Here is a 21,548-nt window from a genome sequence, read left to right as displayed (position 1 = left end):
CCCAGTCAAAAATAATGCAGATTAAAGGAACTGCCACTGTCAGTCCGACCCCTGCTGGCCCATGAAGGAATGGCAGGTGTGCATGATACTGTAATACGCACCCACTTCCAGTTTATACATTTACATTTTTGGCATTTAGCAGACGCTTTTATCCAAAGCGACTTACAGTACTGTGACAGTATATTGTGTACGCAATCAAGAGTTAAGGGCGTTGATCAATTGCCCAACAGTGGCAACCTGGCAGTGGTGGGGCTTGAACCAGTGACCAACTGCCCTATGCTATAATATGCTAGTTATACTATAAACTATCCTAATTATATTTTGGTTCTATCCATATGAGGATCCAGAAAATTAAAACAAAACACACACCTTTTCCTTCAGTGGCTTCAGTCCAGCATTTTAGGCCTGTATTCACCCTGATGCTGAATTTCAGAATTGGATTGGTGCCTTCTTAGCTGCGAAGTGATCTTTTACTCGTCTACATCTTTTACTCATCTACTGTACCATTTAAATTGTGTTATTTATACCCATCAATATACTTAATATAATCAATATGGGTTTTTGAAAAGAGTTTAATCTTGTCAGCCAAGTTATTAAATTTGAACACATAAATAACTCATGGTTTAAAAAAAGAAAAAGGGGTGCTTGTAGAGCCTAGCCAGTCTACTGCCCTAAAAATACATTTGTACATTTATAGATTATTTTGACATTGCAAATCCTTTAGATGGACATTGGGGAAATAAAGACAACTGCCAATTGAAATGTTAAAAAGTTTTTTAATGTTGCTTTTAAAACACAATAATTATTCATATTCATCACTGTGGTAAAATAGGTTGTTTGTGTTATATTGTTATGCTGGGTGTTCGATAAAAAGTCAAACTATATTTACATGTCAGGTTTGAAAAAAAGCTAATTATCATTAATAACTCATGTTTAGTCTGAGTCATGTATAAATTTACCCCCAACCCCCAATCGAGAATCCTTAACTAGCTCCCACAGCAATTATATAACGTGTTCTGCTCAGTCAGTTTAGGATTGGCAGCACCATGTTTTGTAACAGTTTACAGGACTTTAATGTTCTCTCTGTGTTATGGTGTAATCGGTAGACACTGTTCAGTGTCTCTAGACACTGTTCTATAATAAGATGAAGTGTAACATCATATATTCCAGCTGTAGTTCCCACATTAACAATGTAATTATGACAACCGACATCTCACACCCATGGAATCACCCTTATGAGTCATGAGGAGGGTACCATTTTAGTCAGCAACGTTTATTGAAATGTATAAAATAATCTCCAATTAATAATGTTTGACAAGCCTAAAGCAGTTAAGTTTTATAAAGATTATACTGTATATTGTACTTAAAATACTCTATACAATATTAATATTCATTAATTCTCTCATTAACTCATTGTTTTACCACCGCTTTATCCTGGTTAGGGTTGTCGTGGGTCTGATTCATTGGCTGAAAGGCAGGAAACACCCTGCCAGTCCGTCACAGGGTACACACACACGCTCACAATTTGTAGGCAATTTGTAGTAATTCCAAGTGGCCTGACTTTAGACTTTGCCTTTTTACTTGTCGGAGGAAAGTGGAGCACCCAAAGGAAACCCACATGGACTAAATGCTGTTTGAGTTGGTTCTAGACCTTCATCAGTGGTCACAGGATGCTGCCTACAGGGCGCTGTTGGCTGGATATTTTTGGTTGGTGGACTATTCTCAGTCCAGCAGTGACAGTGAGGTGTTTAAAAACTCCATCAGCGCTGCTGTGTCTTATCCACTCATACCAGCACAACACACACTAACACACCACCACCATGTCACTGTTACTGCAGTGCTGAGAATGATCCACCACCCAAATAATACCTGCTCTGTAGTGGTCCTGGGAGAGTCCTGTCCATTGAAGAACAGCATGAAAGGGGGTTAACAAAGCATGCAGAAAAACAGATAGCATAACATGGACAGTGTGTGTAGAAACAAGGAGGTGGTTTTAATGTTATGGCTGATTGGTGTATACTGTAGATATACTAAAGCACTGAAAGTATAACAAAACTAAAGTGGTTAAATACATGCAGATTGAACTGCAGTGTTTCTAACACCGTCACTTTTACTGGCATACTGAATCAGCAAGGTAATTTTCCAGTGTTATTCTTTAAAAAACTGTTAATTCCTCTTTTCCTCTTTGTCAAAACGCTTTGTGTAAATGCCAAAGAATAATTAACCACAGAGTGCAGAGTCCATGTGTTTTCATTTACTGTGTTTTCATTCACTTTGCTTGGTCAACACACCTCATAAGTTTTGCAGCTGAGGTGGGGTTTGTATTCCTACAGACTTAGTGGTGAAAGCGTGCCCCTCTGTCTGTGGTCAAGAAAAACTGCCATTGGACGACAGTGGGGCAGTTTTTGTAAAGTTTTGCCAGCTGCAGGGAGAAGAAAAGCCACCAGAGCTGTGATTCAGAGCTTATTTTTAGAAACCACACATGGGGTCAGTTAGTAAATGTGATAGATTTTAGTTCCGTGGCTGATGGGTGTGCTCCCTTTACAACATCAAAAGCTGTAATAAAACTGGCTATTACACCGGTCTCTGTTAATAATTAACATGCTAAGCTGTGCTATGCTGTGCTTAAAATGGTCCAGCACCCAAGTAACACATTATATGGTCATGTTCATGGAGATCAGCATTGACTACAGGGGCGGCACGGTGGCTCAGTGGGTTGCACTATTGCCTCACAGCAAGAAGGTCCTGGGTTTGATCCACAGGTGGGCCGGTCTGGGTCCTTTCTGAGTGGAGTTTGCATGTTCTCTTCTGTCATGAATGTAACCACAGTGTAAAACATGACATTAAAATGCTATTAAATGAATAAACATTAATTACAGTTGTGTAAAGCACACTGCCAGTGGACTCTGAAGCAGTGAAATTTTGTTCTGTGGTGTTCATGCTTCTTGAAATTCACAATCTGGCAGTTATGATGTGGTAGGAGAATAGCTGTTTACAGGTTACAGTAAAGGAAAATTTAAAGGTGCATGGCTTTGGGTGGCTTGTTCATTTACATTACATTTACATTTACATTTTTGGCATCTAGCAGACGCTCTTATCCAGAGCGACTTACAGAAGTAGAATGGATGAATACAGAAGTAGAATGGTTGTGTGAACAGTTATGTTGGGGCGATAACTGTTCACACAACATTTGTCCTATAATACCTAAGGGAACTAACACACTGTGCACACCATATGAGCTATAGTAATTGTATAAAGCTATAAGTCTTGACAGCAGCAGGATGTTTATAGCTATTAGCTGAAAGAAGCAAGGGGCTGGTCGAAAGGCAGGACTTGGATGTGTGTGCTTCAACATGACAACATAATTCTAGAATATATTTTTCATGCACTAGCAAAGATAACACCCACACATTAGCATAGGCCATACATTTAGGGCCTCTCAGTACTCTGCTTTTACTCAGTTATCTCCTGGACTCTAGTTAAATGCTAATTTAAACATGCACTGGTCAAATATTCCATTGTTCTGATTATTAAAGGAATATCAGGTGACCATGGTCAAACACAGTTGTGAAAACAATGTGATCAAAATGTGTGTGTGAACTTTGGCACAAAAAACGAGGCTTTATCTACACCTCTGTCTTTACTGTTGACAACTGCAAGCAGGTACAGTTGTCACATTGCTAGATGTATTGGTAGGATGTAAAAAACATACACACAATTAGCTGCAAAACAAGCGCTGGGATACCAAACATTATGCGAGAATATGGAAATGACTCTCCCAAGATGAGGAAACGTCTTAATACCGCTTTATAACCTAAAGTAAGCTCTTTATAACCAATAAAACGAATATACCACATGTACCTTTAATCCATGTTTGACAACAGTCACATGTTTTGACAAAAGCTAATGCATCACAATTGCCATTAAAAACATGTGATCATGGCATTCCCTCTAACATGGCTGGATTTCTCATTATGAGTAATGATATACTGGCAAAAGTAAGTGTTGCTCAGCACCAATTTTAGTATTTGAGGCCACTTTGTTAACAAACATTTCTAAAATAGTCACTTAAAGAAATAATTGCATTTAAAGGTTTAAATATAAGTACTTCTGTGGGACATTCTTGGGCTTGGACTGTTGTGTTTCTGTGTCTAAATGCTTTAAACACACACCTCTCTGTTCAAATATGTTCTTTTAGACATAGCCAATCAAAAGAGTTTACTGCTTTTAATATAAAAAACGTACAGTAACTTATTAATATATAAATATTAATTTGGTGGTGTAGAACATTCTTTAATGTAATTTAGCTTTGTGGCCTGGCTTCCTAATTTATAAGCAATTGATATTGACTGATTACAGCTGGTAACTTCTTTGTGCCCATATATATTCTAGTTTTACCATACCAGTTAACTTAGCCTCAAGCACTACAATGTGTAAATATAGACAGCTATGTACAAATTACTTGGCCAGCATGGTGGCCTGGTGGGTAGCACTGTTGCCTCACAGCAAAAAGGTCCTGGGTTTGATTCTCAGGTGGAGTGGTCCAGGTCCTTTCTGTGTAAAATTTGCATGCTCTCCCCGTGTCTGCATGGGTTTTCTCCCGGTGCTTAGGTTTCCTCCCACAGTGTTTCCTACCTTTTACCCACCGTGACCCTGAATAGGATAAAGCGGTGGTAAAACAATCAATGAATGAATAAATAGATGAATAAATAGATTCATAGCTTTTTGAAACCATTTAGGTCCCAGACTCTCCTGTATAAACAATTGTCCATGAGTACAAAAGTATACAAAGAGTGGTATTTAGACATGGTCATAGACATGGTCAAACTGTAATCCAAGAACCACAAAATTAGACCTGCCATAAATTAAAATGTGCTGGAACACAGTCAAGCAAGCATCAAATTGCCATGAACACAGATAATACCAGGCTTTTTCATTGTCTATGTGATCAGCAGCAAACCAGTGGAGCTTTAGGGTGATGATTTTGAACAGTCGCTTTAAGCCCATGGTGGAAAATGTGTCCATTGCAACTGCATGTAAATTTTTGACCTCAACATTAATTGCAAAATAAATACTCTTGCTACATATTTAAAAAAAACTTGCAACTGTAACGGCTGCTAATTGGGCTACTACATACTTTTAAATTAATACTACAGTCAAGAGGTCTAAATATTTTACAAGTGTATGTAACTTTTGACTCTTTTCCCCTTTTTTGGGGGGTTAATTACACTTTATCTATGCAGCAATGTTGATAGTAAATATTATTTCAAAGCAGCTGTACAGAAATTTGGATCTCGATTCGTACTAAGCAAGCCAAGGACCAGCATGAAACAAGGAAAACACCTTAAAAGGAGCCAGGCAGATAAGAGAAAACTAATATATTCTGGGTGACATGACATTAGAGAGTATAATTTTGATATGAAGCATGCAGGAAAGTATAACATTTATAAACATTTATAAAAAGCAAAGGCAAACAGCTAGAATGAAAAGCTAGAAAATACATAGAGCCAGATGTGATTGGGTTATAGTTCATCAACAGGCACCAATATTAGGTTCTTGTAACTTTTTTTTACAGTATGTAGCTATAATTCATTTGCAGCATGCTTATATAGTCCAAGCCACTATGTTTACTGATTCAGTTCAATTTATTCCATTTATTTGTATATTGCAATTAAAACAGAGATGAGTGCCATGAGTGGCCTGTCTGCTCAACAATAATTCATTCATGAAGTCACAAAAGCACTTAAAAGAACATCTAAAGAACTACAGACATCAAGTCAAGTCAATTTTATTTATATAGTGCTTTTTACAATAGACATTGTTTAAAGCAACTTTACAAAATCCAGGACCAACAGATACAAAAACCCCTGTTGAGCAAGCCGAGGGCGACAGTGGCAAGGAAAAACTCCCCTAAAATTACAGGAAGAAACCTTGAGAAGAACCAGACTCAGCAGGGCCCATCCTTCTTGGGTAGATAGAGTTATTATTCAGTCCAGTCTATAATAAAGTCTGTTGTGAGTTGACATTCTTGGTGCAAACACGCCAGGTTTCCATCACATCCGGCAGGAGAAGCATTGTTGGCACGGCATCAGAAGTCTCACCGTAGGTCAGTTTTGACGACTCCACAATACAAAGGCGTGTAGGAAAAATAAGATCCTGTAGAGAAACCAAGAGAGTATCAGTGCTCCTCTGACATTCAGTTTACAGAAATAAAAAACAGGTCTCCAGTCTAACAAGAAGTTAAAATGTATTTATTATGATTTGAATGTCTTTTGCACACTTTGGTAACATTCATGACAGAAACTGTAGTTACATATTACACAAGATTCATCAGCTCACAAGTTTAATGTCAAACACAGTCATGGACAATTTAGTATCTCCAATTCACTTTACTTGCACGTCTTAGGACTGTGGGAGGACACCGGATCTCCCGGAGGAAACCCACGCAGACACAGGGAGAACATGCAAACTCCACACAGAAAGGACCAGGACCGCCCCACCTGGGGATCGAACCCAGGACCTTCTTGCTGTGAGGCGACACCCACCGTGCCACCCAGCAAGAAGTTAAAAGTTGTAAAATGTGTCCATTGCGACTGCATGTAAACTTTTGACCTCAACATTAATTGCAAAATGAATACACTTGGTATAAGCAGCCACCCTAAAGCACAATTAAACGCACAATTAAATACAGGAGAAGGTTTTTCACTATCGCTCAATCTTGTGTGGCCCCTGTTTCTTTTTCTTTCTCTTCCTGTCTCTCTCTCTGAAGCTGTGATGTATGTTTTGTGTTCTGGAACAGGAAATGAGTGCAGACAGAGGAGGCAGGCAAGCTGAAACCGGCACAAAGTTCTAGTGCATGCACACGCACGCACACACACCTCCACATGAGCGCGCACGCGCACACATGTACTCCTGCACAATCTCTCACCAGTGACTCAGTACCGGGAGTAGCAGGGCAGGAACTTTAAACCTCAGGTGGACAAACGTAGCTGTGGACCAGATCACAGAAAAACAAAAGGGACAGGGAGAAAACATCTACAGCAAAAGGACTTTAACAGAAAAACATAAAAGGAATACAGATACCTGTGGGTACAAGCTGGAGTTGCTGAAAACCGAATAGTGAAAATGTATGGTTAGAATGGTGCTGCACTCCTCTTTCACCAGGTAAACTTGTATTACTACTTCTTATTGTTTAATCTGCTCCTGACCTCACTTTTCTGTTTCTGTACTGTCAGCTTGTGTTATTTATTTCTACCTCCAGCTGCTTTGTATCCCTGAGAGAAGTTTTGTTTTTTAAAGATTAGTCTACACAACTATTTGACATGAGATAAACACTAAACGCAAGGCAAGTTTATTTGTATGGCACCTTTCATACACATTGGCAATTCAAAGTGCTTTACATAAGGAAAAAAAAATTAATTAAAAGCATTAAAACATTCCTGAGATCTAGAACCTAGTTACAATTAAGAGAACATGAAATTCAAACAAGAGAGATCAAAAATTAAGAACATGAAAAACTAAAAGAAAATATAGTAAAATATACCCTACAATTTAGGGAATATGAAATTAAAACAAGAGAGATAAGCAATTAAGAACATGAAAACTAAAAGAAAATATAGTAAAGGTAAAGTTCCTCTTTTCTCCTTTAAAAAGTTTATAAGCTAATGAGTGTCTTTCCTCCAGCACTGGTGTTTTAATTCTTTAAAAAAACCAACATTTTTAGATGTTTGAACTCTGGAGCTTCACATGACAGGTTGGAGCAGATATCCAACACACACTAACTCTAACCTGACCTTAAATATTTGTAAAGACTTTGAAGAATTGGTCTCATCTACTTGTAAAACAAAATGAAATGTTGTTTAAAACCCAAAGTCCGTCTTATAAACTGCAAGTGAAATTTTTATGGGATGGGATTTGTCAGTGTTAAAAGAATATAATTAATATAATTGTCACATTGTCTTCTGAATCAGTGTTACCATACCATAAGTTGGCAAAAGTGGGAGTTATTGAAGTGCCCAAAATTTATGAGGGCTTAATCTCACCCCCTGGAACAAAATTTGACCTAGTAGACACCAATAGTTCTGATTTATTACCTGTGCACTCAATGCAAAGAATATTGTTTAACACTATGGATAAATGAATCCCAAACTGTGCAAATATCAGGGTGGAATTTTCAGATTTGATACGATATAAATATAATGATACAACATGATCTTACACTGGTATTTGAATTAGGAGTGCAGTAAAAAAAGATGGTTAGTTCCAAACAAACTCCTAGATGGAAATGTAAACCTTAGAAAAGTTAGAAAACTTTTTTAATCAGAGGGTTTACTGGTACTCTTGCGCTATAAATAAATAAGTAATATACTGAATTTTAGAAAGATTTTTGGGGGTATGGGTTTCAATCAGTTGTTCACAGATAAAGAATCATAGTTGCAGAAATCATTGTAAAACCCAATACTACCATGCCATTTGTAATTGTACATGAAATAAAACATTCCTCTTGGTCTTGTTTGGTGCGGCCGCTGGTATAGTTTTGATGTTAGTAGTTCACTGGGATTGATTTGCAGTATGTTTTGGTGTGCTCTCCATGAAATGTGGCGGTACGTGGGTTGAAACTTTGCCTGTGATTGCTTGCATCGCATTCCTGAGTTTGTGGAATCATGGTGGGTGTGGACCAAGGATGAAACACCACAGGCCTGTAAAAGCAAAACACATTCCACTCACTCTGTCTGTATTTGCCATATAGTCCTTCAGGCTGCTATATTCATGCAATCAGGACCCCAGCATGTGCAGAAATCATTGTTAAGATTAATGAAACTTCTTTAACATTTGAGCTAATAAAACCTGAACATGCATGTACAGTCAATCATATTTTTCAAATAAATGGTACTGTATAGGTATATTCTATTCCTTAAGGTACCAGAAATATAAATGTAGCTTTAAATAATGTCAGTGGGCACAGTTATGGCATAATAAAGCTTCTTTACAATTATGTTCCTCATACACATGAATGAGAAGCATGCACGTCATGGCGGTTTTAGGACTTCTTTTACAACTATTTTTATTGACACTGCTTTAAACAATCCATAAAACTCAGTCTTTTTTGTCACTTTCTCAAAAATATTCATGAAGCCAATTAAGATTATTAATTTGGTAGTATACAAAGTTTCATAATGTTATTTTACTTTGTGAAAGCATACAGCCAAAACAGATTAAGTACACTTTATCTGTAGTGCTATGTTGATAGTAAATATTATTTCAAAGCAGCTTTACAGAAATCCGTACCAAGCAAACTAAAGACCCGAATAAAACAAGGAAAACACCTTAAGAGGAGCCAGGCAGATAAGAGAAAATAATATCTTCTGGGTGACATGACATTACAGAGTATAATTTTGATATAAAGCATGCAGGAAAGTAAAGTATAACATTTATAAAAAACAAGGGCAAACAGCTAGAATGAAAAGCTAGAAAAAAGATAGAGCCAGATATTATAGGTGATTGGGTTATAGTTGATCAACAGGGACCAATATTGGGTTCTTGTTACTAACAGTAGGTATCTATAATGTATTTGCAGTACGCTTTTAATCCAAGCTATTATGGTTACCAATTTAGTTTAATTTTAATCCCTTTTATTTGTATACTGCAAATATGGCCTGTCTGCTCAGCAACAATTTATTTAGTAAGTCACGAAAGCACTTAAAAAAATATCTACATCTAAAGAACTACAGACATCAGAAGTCTCGGCGTAGGTCAGTTTTGACGACTCCACAATACAAAGGCGTCTAGAGAGACCAAGAGAATATTCATGCTCCCCTGACATTTGCGAAAAAATAAAAGCACTTGGGTGATTTGCTGGTCTCCAGTCTAACAAGAAGTTAAAAAGTTAGTTTTATCTTTAGGGTTCAGGGCCTAAGGGATATTTTCAATTTATTTAGGAAATTTTAACGTCTGTTGCATGTCTGTAGATCCTTGTTTTACAATTTAGTTGGGTTTTACTTGTATAGCAGTTTAAACAATAGACCAAACAGCTTTGTAAAACAGCTAAAAGAGAACAATTTTGTGTTTCATTGTACATGCTCATGTACATTTACATTCACATTTTTACATTTAGTTTGATTTTTTTTTGCTACTTGTTGGGTTGTTTTCGTTGTGCTCATAGTTAAGACAGTACGTTCTTCCCATTTAATTAATTTTACTGTCCGAGGGAAACTGTCAGGGCCCTCTAGAATGTGGAATGGGAAAAACTGCCGAAATCCAGGTGTGCAAAGCTTGTAGAAACATATTCAAAAATACTTTTGACTTTTTTTGCATTTTGGTGTCACAATTGTGGGCCATTGCAGGCCTAGGTGTGTGCCATAGTAAATCATACATAGCAAATTAGACATGTCTCAAGGATATTAAAGCAAACAGGCTGCACAACAACAGGTCTACATATCTTTATGAGGGCGGCACGGTGGCTAAGTGGGTGGCACTGTCGCCTCACAGCAAGAAGGTCCTGGGTTCGATCCCCAGGTGGGCCGGTCCGGGTCCTTTCTGTGTGGAGTTTGCATGTTCTCCCCGTGTCTGCGTGGGTTTACTCTGGGTGCTCCGGTTTCCTCCCATAGTCCAAAGACATGCAAGTGAGGTGAATTGGAGATACAAAATTGTCCATGACTGTGTTTGATATAACCTTGTGTAAAGTGATGAACCTTGTGTAATGAGTAACTATTGTTTCTGTCATGAATGTAACCAAAGTGTAAAACATGATGTTAAAATCCTAATAAACAAACAAAACATTTCTTTATGAATAACAGATTTAAGTTTTATTTTATTTTAATGACTTAAAAAAATTAAATACATGTTTTCAGTTCATAATTTTTGCTGATTAGGAATTAAGGGTATAAATTCCTTTCATTTAAATTTACGAAACAAAAAAAAAACTGCACAAGAGGACAAGCCGTCTTAAAACATTTTGAATTCACAATATATACACCTGCATCCTGTCCATGCATGGCCTAATTATTAATGACTACCATTAATTAATTTGATACAGTAATGTAATCTTCCTTAGATATGCTATACCAGTTAAAGTACTAGGTCATGCTGGTCAGAAACAAATACAATTTTATTTTAATGATTTATTACTGTAAAATATCATGGCTACAGACTGCATTTAAGAGAAATCATAGTGAACTTGCACATGTTTTGAAATCTGGGTTATTAATGATTATTATAGAGCATACCAGAGTAATGAATACCATCCAGAGTGTCCCTTGTAAATGCAAATTCTGGAGAAGGGGCTTCTTTTTTTGTACTGCAACTTTTAATCCATGTAAAGCAATGTAAAGCTTGACTGTGGACAGTGTCTCACACATGTCTCACACACATTTTGCCCTATAGTTGACTTTTTTCTCAAATGCCGGTGCAGTCAAACTAGCCCCATTTTTAAGAGCAGAGAGAAGTTTTCTTATTAACAAAGAAATCAGAGGCCATCCCACAAAGTTTAATGATCACACCATTGAAATAATGATCTTGGGTGCTGTATGGACTTTTAGTCTAGTCATCTTCCACACATATAATCATTGCTTTGATTAGATGTCAAAGGAACAGCTGAATTTACTTGTGCTATGTATACATTTGTCTCCTGGGGGTGTTTTTTTATATATATATTTTTCTTTATGCATTTTCTCCCCTTTTTCTCCCTTTTAGCGCATCCAATTGCCCGATTGCATCATGCTTCCTCTCCACCAATGCCGATCCCTGCTCTGATTGAGGAGAACGAAGCTAACCCATGCCCCCTCCGACACGTGGGCAGCATGCCGTATGCATCTTATCACCTACACTTTGACGAGTGCAGTGCAGCTCAGCGTTGTGTACGGAGAGACAAACTCTGAGAGCACTCTTTTCTCATCTCTGTGCAGGCGCCATCAATTAGCAGAGGTCATAATTGCACCAGTCATGGGAGAGAGACCCCATCTGGTTTAGTCCCTGCCATATCTGAACAACAGGCCAATCGATGTTCATGTGGCCACTCAGCCTTAGCCGGCAGGCAGAGCTGAGATTCGATACGATGTATTTGAGATCCCAGCTCTGGTTCCAGCGTGTGTTTTTACCGCTGCGCCACCTGAGCGGTCCTGGGGTTGTTTTCTACTGATCTTGTGAAAGGTGCCTGGAAGTGGTGACTAGTTTGGAAAAACTAATGTCCAAGACCAGTACACTTATACAAATAGTTTAATACTGACTCTTACAGTTTGAACACTGTTGTGTTGAGATATCCGATTTCTTTTTAGCACTTTTAGCAAACCTAGAATAATACTCCTTTTAAAAATCCATAGATTAAGCTAAATAAGCATTTTCAGTGCACTGTAGTCTAAAGTCTGCAGGTCAAAATAGTAGCTGTTTAGAAATAGTGAACAATCACTGGGTAAAAACTGTGTGACTAAATTGAGAGAAAACAGTATACAATCTTAAAATCTTTCTAAAAAGGATTTGTATAAAACTTTTGTTCTAGAAACACTGAGCCTTTAATCTAACAGGAACCAGTTCAATGTTCAGTGTCAAGGCTCACTTACTGCTTCACTAAGCTGCTTGTAACCATACAAACAGGCTGCAGCCTTGGCCAGGGTTGAACTTGGAAGTCGTATGTCATGCCAATGCAGCTCTGATTTTCTAAGCTAAGCTAAAGCTTGGAGTCCCATTTTTTCCCTTCCAGAGTGGACATCCTGCATACACAGCATGGCAAGGTCACTGAGAGGAAAAGAAGAGATTTCCGTGTTTAAACTGCAGCTTAATGGAAACAGCCTCCTCCAATTGTTCTCCAACTGTGGCTCTTTTCTGTTGGAGGGTGTTCCCTCGCTCCCCTCCACCACCTCCGCCTGCGGCACACACAGACTCTTAATTTTTAGTTTGTACTCTTTTACTCAGCCTGCTCTGACTTGATGAATCATAGCCAGGGAAGGCATGGCTGACATTCCTGCCTGGCTGCTCAACCCCAGCGGGGAGAATCACCTGCAGGTTCCGCGAGTTGTCCGACAGGTTTTGTCTCTATTGAATTTTGCGTGGGACACAAACAAATACCGACACAACCATGTGTATTGAGACACAATATTGTTTCATTGTTTGTTGGTTACTCTAAGTGATAGATGCAGATCTTGTTTGCCACTCCTTTTCTGGTGACACATTTTACTGTGGTAGGTTTCAGGGCTGCTGTTCTACTTAATTCATTTCTCACCCCTCTTGTTTCATGGTTGGGCCGTCTTTTACACTCGATTACCTTCCTCTGGAGATAAAAACAGATTTCAGTGAGCTTTTTTTTTGCTGAGCTCAGGGGTGGTGCCTTGCATATTTGCATCTTCAAAGACTTGTTGGAACAGGTTGTGGGATTGAGACTGGTGGCTATTTTTGTTTTTTTGTCTGTTGGATAAAATAATATTCTGCTTAGAGTAAAGATGACAAAAAGAAAGTGAGAAGGGTATTATTCAAGCCATTGGCAACATAAATCTCACTTGAAAGTGAACAATGACACTTGTCCACTCAGTTTGCAAAAGACTGTTTGAGGAGTGTTTTACACTTTTGGCATTTAGCAGACGCCTTTATCCAAAGCGACTAACAGTACTGTGACAGTATACAATCTAAGCAATTGAGGGTTAAGGGCCTTGCTCAAGGGCCCAACAGTTGCAACCTGGCAGAGATGGGGCTTGAACCAGCAACCTTCTCATTACTAGTCCAGTAACTTAACCACTAGGCTACAACTGCCCTATTTGTTTTAATATTGTAGGTACAGAAAAAGAATCATTGCAGAAACCATTACCTCACAAAGTGATTGATGGGACAGTGGTAGCCTAGCGGGTAGAGCTTTGGGCTATCAACCGGAAGATTGGCGGTTCAAATCCCGGCTCTGCTAAGCATCCACTTTTGGGTCCTTGAGCAAGGCCCTTAACCCTGTCTGCTTCAGGGGTGCCGTAAGGTGGCTGACCCTGCGCTCTGACCCCAGCTTCCAAACAAGCTGGGATATGTGAAGAAAGAATTTCATTGTACTGTACACCTGTATATGTATATGACAAATAAAGAACTGTATATCTTCTTCAAAGGCTGCCAAAGGTGAAGTTTTGACAGTAGGTGTCAACCGGAACTTTTTTTATTCCAAAATTAGACACCATTTAAATAACTGAAAGACCAGTATTACGATTCCTTAACGAGTCACGCATTTATTTGTCACCACCTACTGTATTACTCTAACCAGCAACTTGTTCACCTCTCTAAAAGCTTGGTATTTTCCAGGGTGAAGCCACAGAATAAATCAGATGTGCCTATTTTGAGTGATCTCATGGTCTTACTGTGGAATCTAGTCCTCAAAAAAATTTAATCATGGTTGTTTTCTCTTTTCATTACACACCCATGTCATTTTCTCCATGACTCTTTATGAAACTCTTTTGTTCCATTGACAAACTAGCAACTCGTTATGCACTTTCTTCCTGGTTTGTATTTATTTTACATTTAGATGTTACATGTTTCGATCTGAAGTTAAACATTTGTACTTTTACAGTATGATGATTTGTTTGATTTAAAATATAAATTAATTTTAAGTTAGGATAAAGTTTACATACCCTTTTCCAATGCATCTTCTGATTGGTGTCCACAATAGTGGTGGCCCTATAGTGTACTTTTTAAATAGGCTTAGGAGCATGTGAAACCAGCCCCATCTATAAGAAGTTCATCTTCATGGAATCCGTCTGCTATAGTAAATCTTTCTTTTTATTCTTTTACTTGAATTTCACATTAAACTATCATTGTATGAAAGGTGCTATATATAAATAAAGATTATTATTATTATTATTATTAATATAAAATAAATGTCCCAAAAAGAATCACTTTCCTGTATACAAGCCCTAAGTACTAAGAGTCAAGCCTAGGTGACTCAACTCTTTGCACAGAAACTGATTCAGCTTGCACAAGCACTAATTAAGGCTAAGCTTAAATAGCAAACGTTCAACCTTTATGTTGGCAGTTGTTTAACACAAATATAACTATTACCAATTTAGAATAGGACTGTTGTGGCCTAGTGGTTAAGGTACTGGACTAGTAATCCAAAGGTTGCTGGCTCAAACCCTACTACTGCCAGGTTGCCACTGTTGGGCCTCTGGGCAAGGCAAGGCAAGGCAAGTTTATTTGTATAGCACCTTTCATACACTGTGGCAATTCAAAGTGCTTTACATAAGGAAAAATTAAAAGCAGTAAAACATTCCTGAGATCTAGAACCTCAGAAAGACTTCTTGCAAACATTTAGTTACAATTAAGAACATGAAATTCAAACAAGAGAGATAAAAATTAAGAACATGAAAAATTAAAAGAAAATATTGTAAAATATACCCTACAGTTTAGAGAATATAAAATTAAAACAAGCAACACTCATACACTACTCTATAAAAAATTATTAAGAGCATGAAAAACTAAAAGAAATATGGTAAAATGAGGCTAATAGCAAAAATTTCGAGCTCAATCATAGGCACAAGAAAAAAGAAAAGTTTTTAACCTGGATTAAAAGATTTCTACATTTGAGGAACATCTAATATCTCCTGGCAGTCTGTTGCAGTTATATGCAGCCCAACAGCTAAATGCTGCTTCACCGTGTTTAGTTTGGACTCTGGGCTCAACTAGCTGACCTGAGTCCATCGATCTAAGAGATCTACTGGGTTTATATTCTCTAAACATTTCTGAGATGTATTCTGTGCAAGGCCCTTAACCCTCAATTGCTTAGACTGTATACTGCCACAGTACTGGAAGCTTTGGATGAAAGCTTCTGCTAATGAGAGAGGTCTGTAATTTTCATCATAGGTACACTTCAACTATGAGAGACAAAATGAGAAAAAAAAATCCAGGAAATCACATTGTAGGATTTTTAAAGAATTTATTTGTAAATTATGGTGGAAAATAAGTATTTGGTCAATAACAAAAGTTCAACTCAATACTTTGTAACATAACCTTTGTTGGCAATGACAGAGGTCAAACGTTTCCTGTAAGTCTTCACCAGGTTTGCACACACTGTAGCTGGTATTTTGGCCCATTCCTCCATGCAGATCTCCTCTAGAGCAGTGATGTTTTGGGGCTGTCGCTGGGCAACACGGACTCCACAAATTTTCTATGGGGTTGAGGTCTGGAGACTGGCTAGGCCACTCCAGGACCTTGAAATGCTTTTTACGGAGCCACTCCTTCGTTGCCCGAGCGGTGTGTTTGGGATCATTGTCATGCTGGAAGACCCAGCCACGTTCCATCTTCAATGCTCTCACTGATGGAAGGAGGTTTTGGCTTAAAATCTTACGATACATGGCCCCGTTCATTCTTCCCTTAACACGGATCAGTCGTCCTGTCCCCTTTGCAGAAAAACAGCCCCAAAGCATGATGTTTCCACCCCCATGCTTCACAGTAGATATGGTGTTCTTGGGTTCTTCTTCTTCCTCCAAACACGACGAGTTGAGTTTTTAGCAAAAAGTTCCATTTTGGTTTCATCTGACCACATGATATTCTCCCAATCCTCTTCTGGATCATCCATATGCTCTCTGGCAAACTTCAGACGAGCCTGGACATGTACTGGCTTAAGCAGGGGGACACACCTGGCACTGCAGGATTTGAGTCCCTCTCGGCGTAGTGTGTTACTGATGGTAGCCTTTGTACTTTGGTCCCAGCTTTCTGCAGGTCATTCATCAGGTCCCTCCGTGTAGTTCTGGGATTTTTGCTCACCGTTCTCATGATCATTTTGACCCCACGGGATGAGATCTTGACCCCAAGGGAGATTATCAATGGTCTTGTATGTCTTCCATTTTCTTACAATTGCTCCCACAGTTGATTTATTCACACCAACCTGCTTGCCTATTGTAGATTGACTCTTCCCAGCCTGGTGCAGGTCTACAATTTTCTTCCTGGTGTCCTTCGACAGCTCTTTGGTCTTGGCCATGGTTGAGTTTGGATTCTGACTGTTTGAGCCTGTGGACAGGTGTCTTTTACACAGATAACGAGGTCAAACAGGTGCCATTAATACAGGTAACGAGTGGAGGACAGAAGAGCTTCTTAAAGAAGAAGTTACAGGTCTGTGAGAGCCAGAAATCTTGCTTGTTTGTTATTGACCAAATACTTATTTTCCACCATAATTTACAAATAAATTCTTTAAAAATCCTACAATGTGATTTCCTGGATTTTTTTTTCTCATTTTGCCTCTGATAGTTGAAGTGTACCTATGATGAAAATTACAGACCTCTCTCATCTTTCTAAGTAGGAGAACCTGCACAATCAGTGGCTGACTAAATACTTTTTGACCCCACTGTAATAAACTGTCTTTTATTTTACAACAAATAAAGTTTGTTAAATCTTTTAACTAATCCTTCAGAATTATAACCTCAAGTGTTGCAACTCAAAGCTTTAATAAGGCCCAAAGCTAAATTTGACTAAGCTAAAGGTTTTGTCTTGTTATAAAAGCTTGGGGCAAGTGCTGCCTGTCTAAACCAGCCAAGCATGAAAGTTGTACTATTTATTAGAGATTGATAGATAGATTCTTTATTTATCCCAAGAGAAATTAAATAAAGTATTGTAATTATTAATTACAGTAAAGAGGTTAGAGGTAAACAACATTTAACAATAAACAAAAACGTCGGTAAAATGTAAAATCTGTTCTGTGCTTCATTTACAGTATTTTATTTTAAATAAAGTAAATTTAAAAGCTTAAATCAAGCCATGCTCTTTGTTTTATGTTGTATGCTATAAAGTTATCAGATGTGAAAAAGACCACTTGACCTTGGCCTACTGTGTGTTAGATCCCGCACAGAAACATAGGTTGTGGCAACCCAATAATTTCCTTCGGGATAAATAAAGTAACTGTCTGTCTATCTGTCTGTCTATCCGTCCTTCCATCCATCCATTTATTTATCTATCTAACCAACCCAGGTTTGAATCTCCTTGCCAGACCACTGTCCAGTCGTCTCCATGGGTCTCCTCCCAAAATCATGCAAAAGGTGCATTGGTTACTCCAAACTGTCCACAGATATGTGGAGTAGGAGTGTGTGTTACCCAGTGATGGATTAGTGCTTTGTTCAGAAAAAATTCCTTCCTACACACAATGTTTTTGGACTGACCCTGAGAATGTGAAGTGGCTATTGAAAATAAGTGTATGTATGTTGGTATGTTGGAAAATAATACATTTTAAAGTATGTCTGTGGGGATTTGTGCCAAAAAGAGCAATTGTATGACGGTGTACTGATGTTCCAGTTTATTCCAAAGCTGTTCAGTGGGAATGAGATCAGGGCTCTGTCACTGCAGATTCTTTTTAAACGAGCTTTTCTTCATGTCTTTATAGAACTTGCTTTGTGCCTAGGGATACAATCATGCTGGAACAGGAAAGGACCTTCTCTAAACTGTTGCTGCAAAGTTAGAAGCATATAATTTCTTGTTAGTCCCAGTACTTTTGTCCATATAGTGTATTTTTGCTGAAAACATACCTACTCTTAAGAAGTAAGCATTTTATTTGCTTAAGTATTTTAAACTACCAGCATATGTACTCAAGTAAGATTTTGGCCATTCTGTGTATTTATCACATCTGTCCTGACCTCTGCCCTTTTTGAGTATTGTAAAATATAAAATCTAGACCTGGAAAGTTCATACACGAGTGTTTTGAAAAACCGGGTGCATCTTCTGATCTGTTAAAGCAGTTAGAAACATGATTATTCCATCACTGTTGGTGTGCATGGGTCTGTTGTATAGATTAGTGCTGAGATAGAAGATAAAAGCTATGGAAAGGCTCCCTGGAGAACTGGGGGCTGCAGCAGAGCTTCAGTTTAATGTCCCTCAGCTTATAACAGACTTTAGAGGAACCTGGTACTGCGCTTATGGTGAAGGTTGGCTGAAGGAAACGCAGAGGTGTGCACATGCGTTTAATGAGCTCCAGGCTGACAACTGGGGGCGAATGAACTTCCTGTGGCACCTTTGCTCATATTTTACTGCTTTTCATATATTCATAGTAAACAGAAACAGGGCTTTTCCACTGACCACAAGTTCATGGGTACAAGGGTATTTTTTGCATTGTTTAAAGCTAAGAGCTTATGCATATTATATCACATACTGACAAACTGAATGAAAGGCTAATTATATTTGTGCTCATATAGAAATGTTTACTATTTACACTGACTTAGTCCCATCTACTACTGCAACTAGGTTTTACTCTCACCCACCCTCATCAGTAATAACAAATTATTGAAATAATGATTTGAGCCACTCAGTGCTACATTTAGTTATAAAAACATGTTTAAAATGCAGCAAACGCTGGTCAGTAACCAACAATTGTCATACATGGTCAAAATAAAACAAACGCTGGTCACCACACAGTCACATGCTGGTCTGTGTTTTTTTTCTGTTTGTTTTTTTAGCAAAGAGTGTTAGGGGCGATCCGGGTCCTTTCTGTGTGGAGTTTGCATGTTCTCCCCGTGTCTGTGTGGGTTTTCCTCCCACAGTCCAAAGACGTGCAAGTGAGGTGAATTGGAGATACAAAATCGTCCATGACCTTAAACTTGTGAACTGATGAACCTTGTGTAATGAGTAACTACCGTTTCTGTCATGAATGTAACCAAAGTGTAAAACATGACGTTAAAATCGTAATAACAAATACATAAATAAATATAGCTTAGCAGGGGGCACAGATTACAGTATCATGCCCAACTGCAATGCCAATATGGGGCGCAGACAACTGATTGTGCTCATTAAGAGTTCATTTCTTTAAATTAATGAGGCATAACATTATGACCTCTTTCCTAATATTGTGTTGGTCCCCCTTTTGCTGCCAAAACAGCCCTGCAACTGTGATGCACTGTGTATTCTGACACCTTTATATCAGAACCAGCATTAACTCGTGTGTTGGATCGGACCACACAGGCCAGCCCTTGCTCCCCACGTGCATCAATGAGCCTTGGCCGCCCATGACCCTGTCGCCGGTTTACTACTGTTCCTTCCTTGGACCACTTTTGATAGATACTGACCACTGCAGACCGGGAACACCCCACAAGAGCTGCAGTTTTGGAGATACCCAGTCTGGCCCAGTCGTCTAGCCATCACAGTTTGGCCCTTGTCAAACTTGCTCAAATCCTTATACTTGCCCATTTGCCCATATCCACTTTAAGGATAAAATGTTCACTTGCTGCCTAATATATCCCACCCACTAACAGGTGTCGTGATGAAGAGATAATCAGTGTTATTCACCTGTCAGTGGTCATAATGTTATGCCTGGTTGGTGTAATTCCCAGCTCTTGGCTGGCCGGCACTGCTTACGTGCTCTTTTCTTGTCTGAAATATTCTTATAAATATTAACTAACATGCTATCAAACCTTGATGCTACTTGATACAAGATTTTATTCAAATATAACTCAACTTGCTAGCAAATTAAGTACTGGCTTTAATTACACATTAAATAATCAAGCATCTACTGGCTTGGCATACAACCTAGATACTGATTTTAATTATACAATAGTAAGAATTACATTAATCCATGTATTAGTGAACTTGACTGACGACTAAATGTCAATTAGCTACTGCTATAGAGGTCAAGTGAACGAGTTTGCCAAATGCAATGCAGTTCTGCTAGTTGGTGAACTTGTTGCTTATTATTGTTGCTAAAATATTTTGTTGTGTAAATAAAAACAATGGTTTATGTTAGGCATTACAATAGCTGAATGGCACGGTGGCTCAGTGGGTAGCACTGTCACCTCACAGCAAGAAGGTCCTGGGTTCGATCCCCAGGTGGGATGGTCTGGGTTCTTTCTGTGTGGAATTTGCATGTTCTCCCCTTGTCTGTGTGGGTTTCCTCCAGGAGCTCTGGTTCCCTCCCACAGTCTAAAGACATGTAGTGAGGTAAATTGGAGATACAATATTGTCCATGACTGTGTTTGTGAACTGTCATGAATGCAACCAAAGAGTGTAAAACATGACGTTAAAATTCTAATAAATTCATTAATTAATAAACATAGCTTAGCAGGGGTCAAAGATTACAGTATCATCCCCAACTGCCATGCCAATATGGGTCTGCAAATAACTGATTGTGCCAGCTCATTAAGAGTTAATTTAAGTTGTACCTAATTCCCAGCTCTTGGCTGACCGACACTACTTCCCTGCTTATTCTCTCTCTGAAATATTCTTTCCATGCTATCAAACCTTGATGCTACTTCATACAAGATTTTTATTCAAATATAACTCAACTTGCTAGCAAATTAAGTACTGGCTTTAATTACACGTTAAAATAGCCAAGTATCGACTAGCTTGGCATGCAACCTAGATACTTATTTTAATTATACAATAGTAAGAATTACATTAATCCATGTATTAGTGAACTTGACTGACGACTAAATGTCAATTAGCTACTGCTATAGAGGTCAAGTGAACGAGTTTGCCAAACGCAATGCAGTTCTGCTAGTTGGTGAACTTGTTGCTTATTATTGTTGCTAAAATATTTTGTTGTGTAAATAAAAACAATGGTTTATGTCAGTTCATCTGATGTTGCCACCCAAAAGGAATGTTTAGCCATTGTCAGTTTGCAG

General features: G+C 38.4%; 1 protein-coding gene across 2 annotated transcripts in view; it reads left to right on the top strand.

Annotated features, from left to right (window-relative positions):
* The first annotated feature begins 7,006 nt into the window (after window positions 1-7,006).
* The window catches only part of arhgap27l (Rho GTPase activating protein 27, like), an 83,344-nt gene continuing 68,802 nt past the window's right edge, over window positions 7,007-21,548 (top strand). For both annotated transcript variants that reach the window (XM_063016059.1, XM_063016056.1), the window contains exon 1: window positions 7,007-7,164. The gene's annotated coding sequence lies outside the window, so the exon portion shown is untranslated. The remainder of the gene's footprint in view (window positions 7,165-21,548) is intronic.

This window comes from Trichomycterus rosablanca, chromosome 2, assembly GCF_030014385.1.
Source record: "Trichomycterus rosablanca isolate fTriRos1 chromosome 2, fTriRos1.hap1, whole genome shotgun sequence".
Taxonomy (NCBI): Eukaryota; Metazoa; Chordata; class Actinopteri; order Siluriformes; family Trichomycteridae; genus Trichomycterus; species Trichomycterus rosablanca.
Note: the sequence above shows the minus strand (reverse complement) of the source record. Positions and strands in the feature narration are given on the sequence as shown.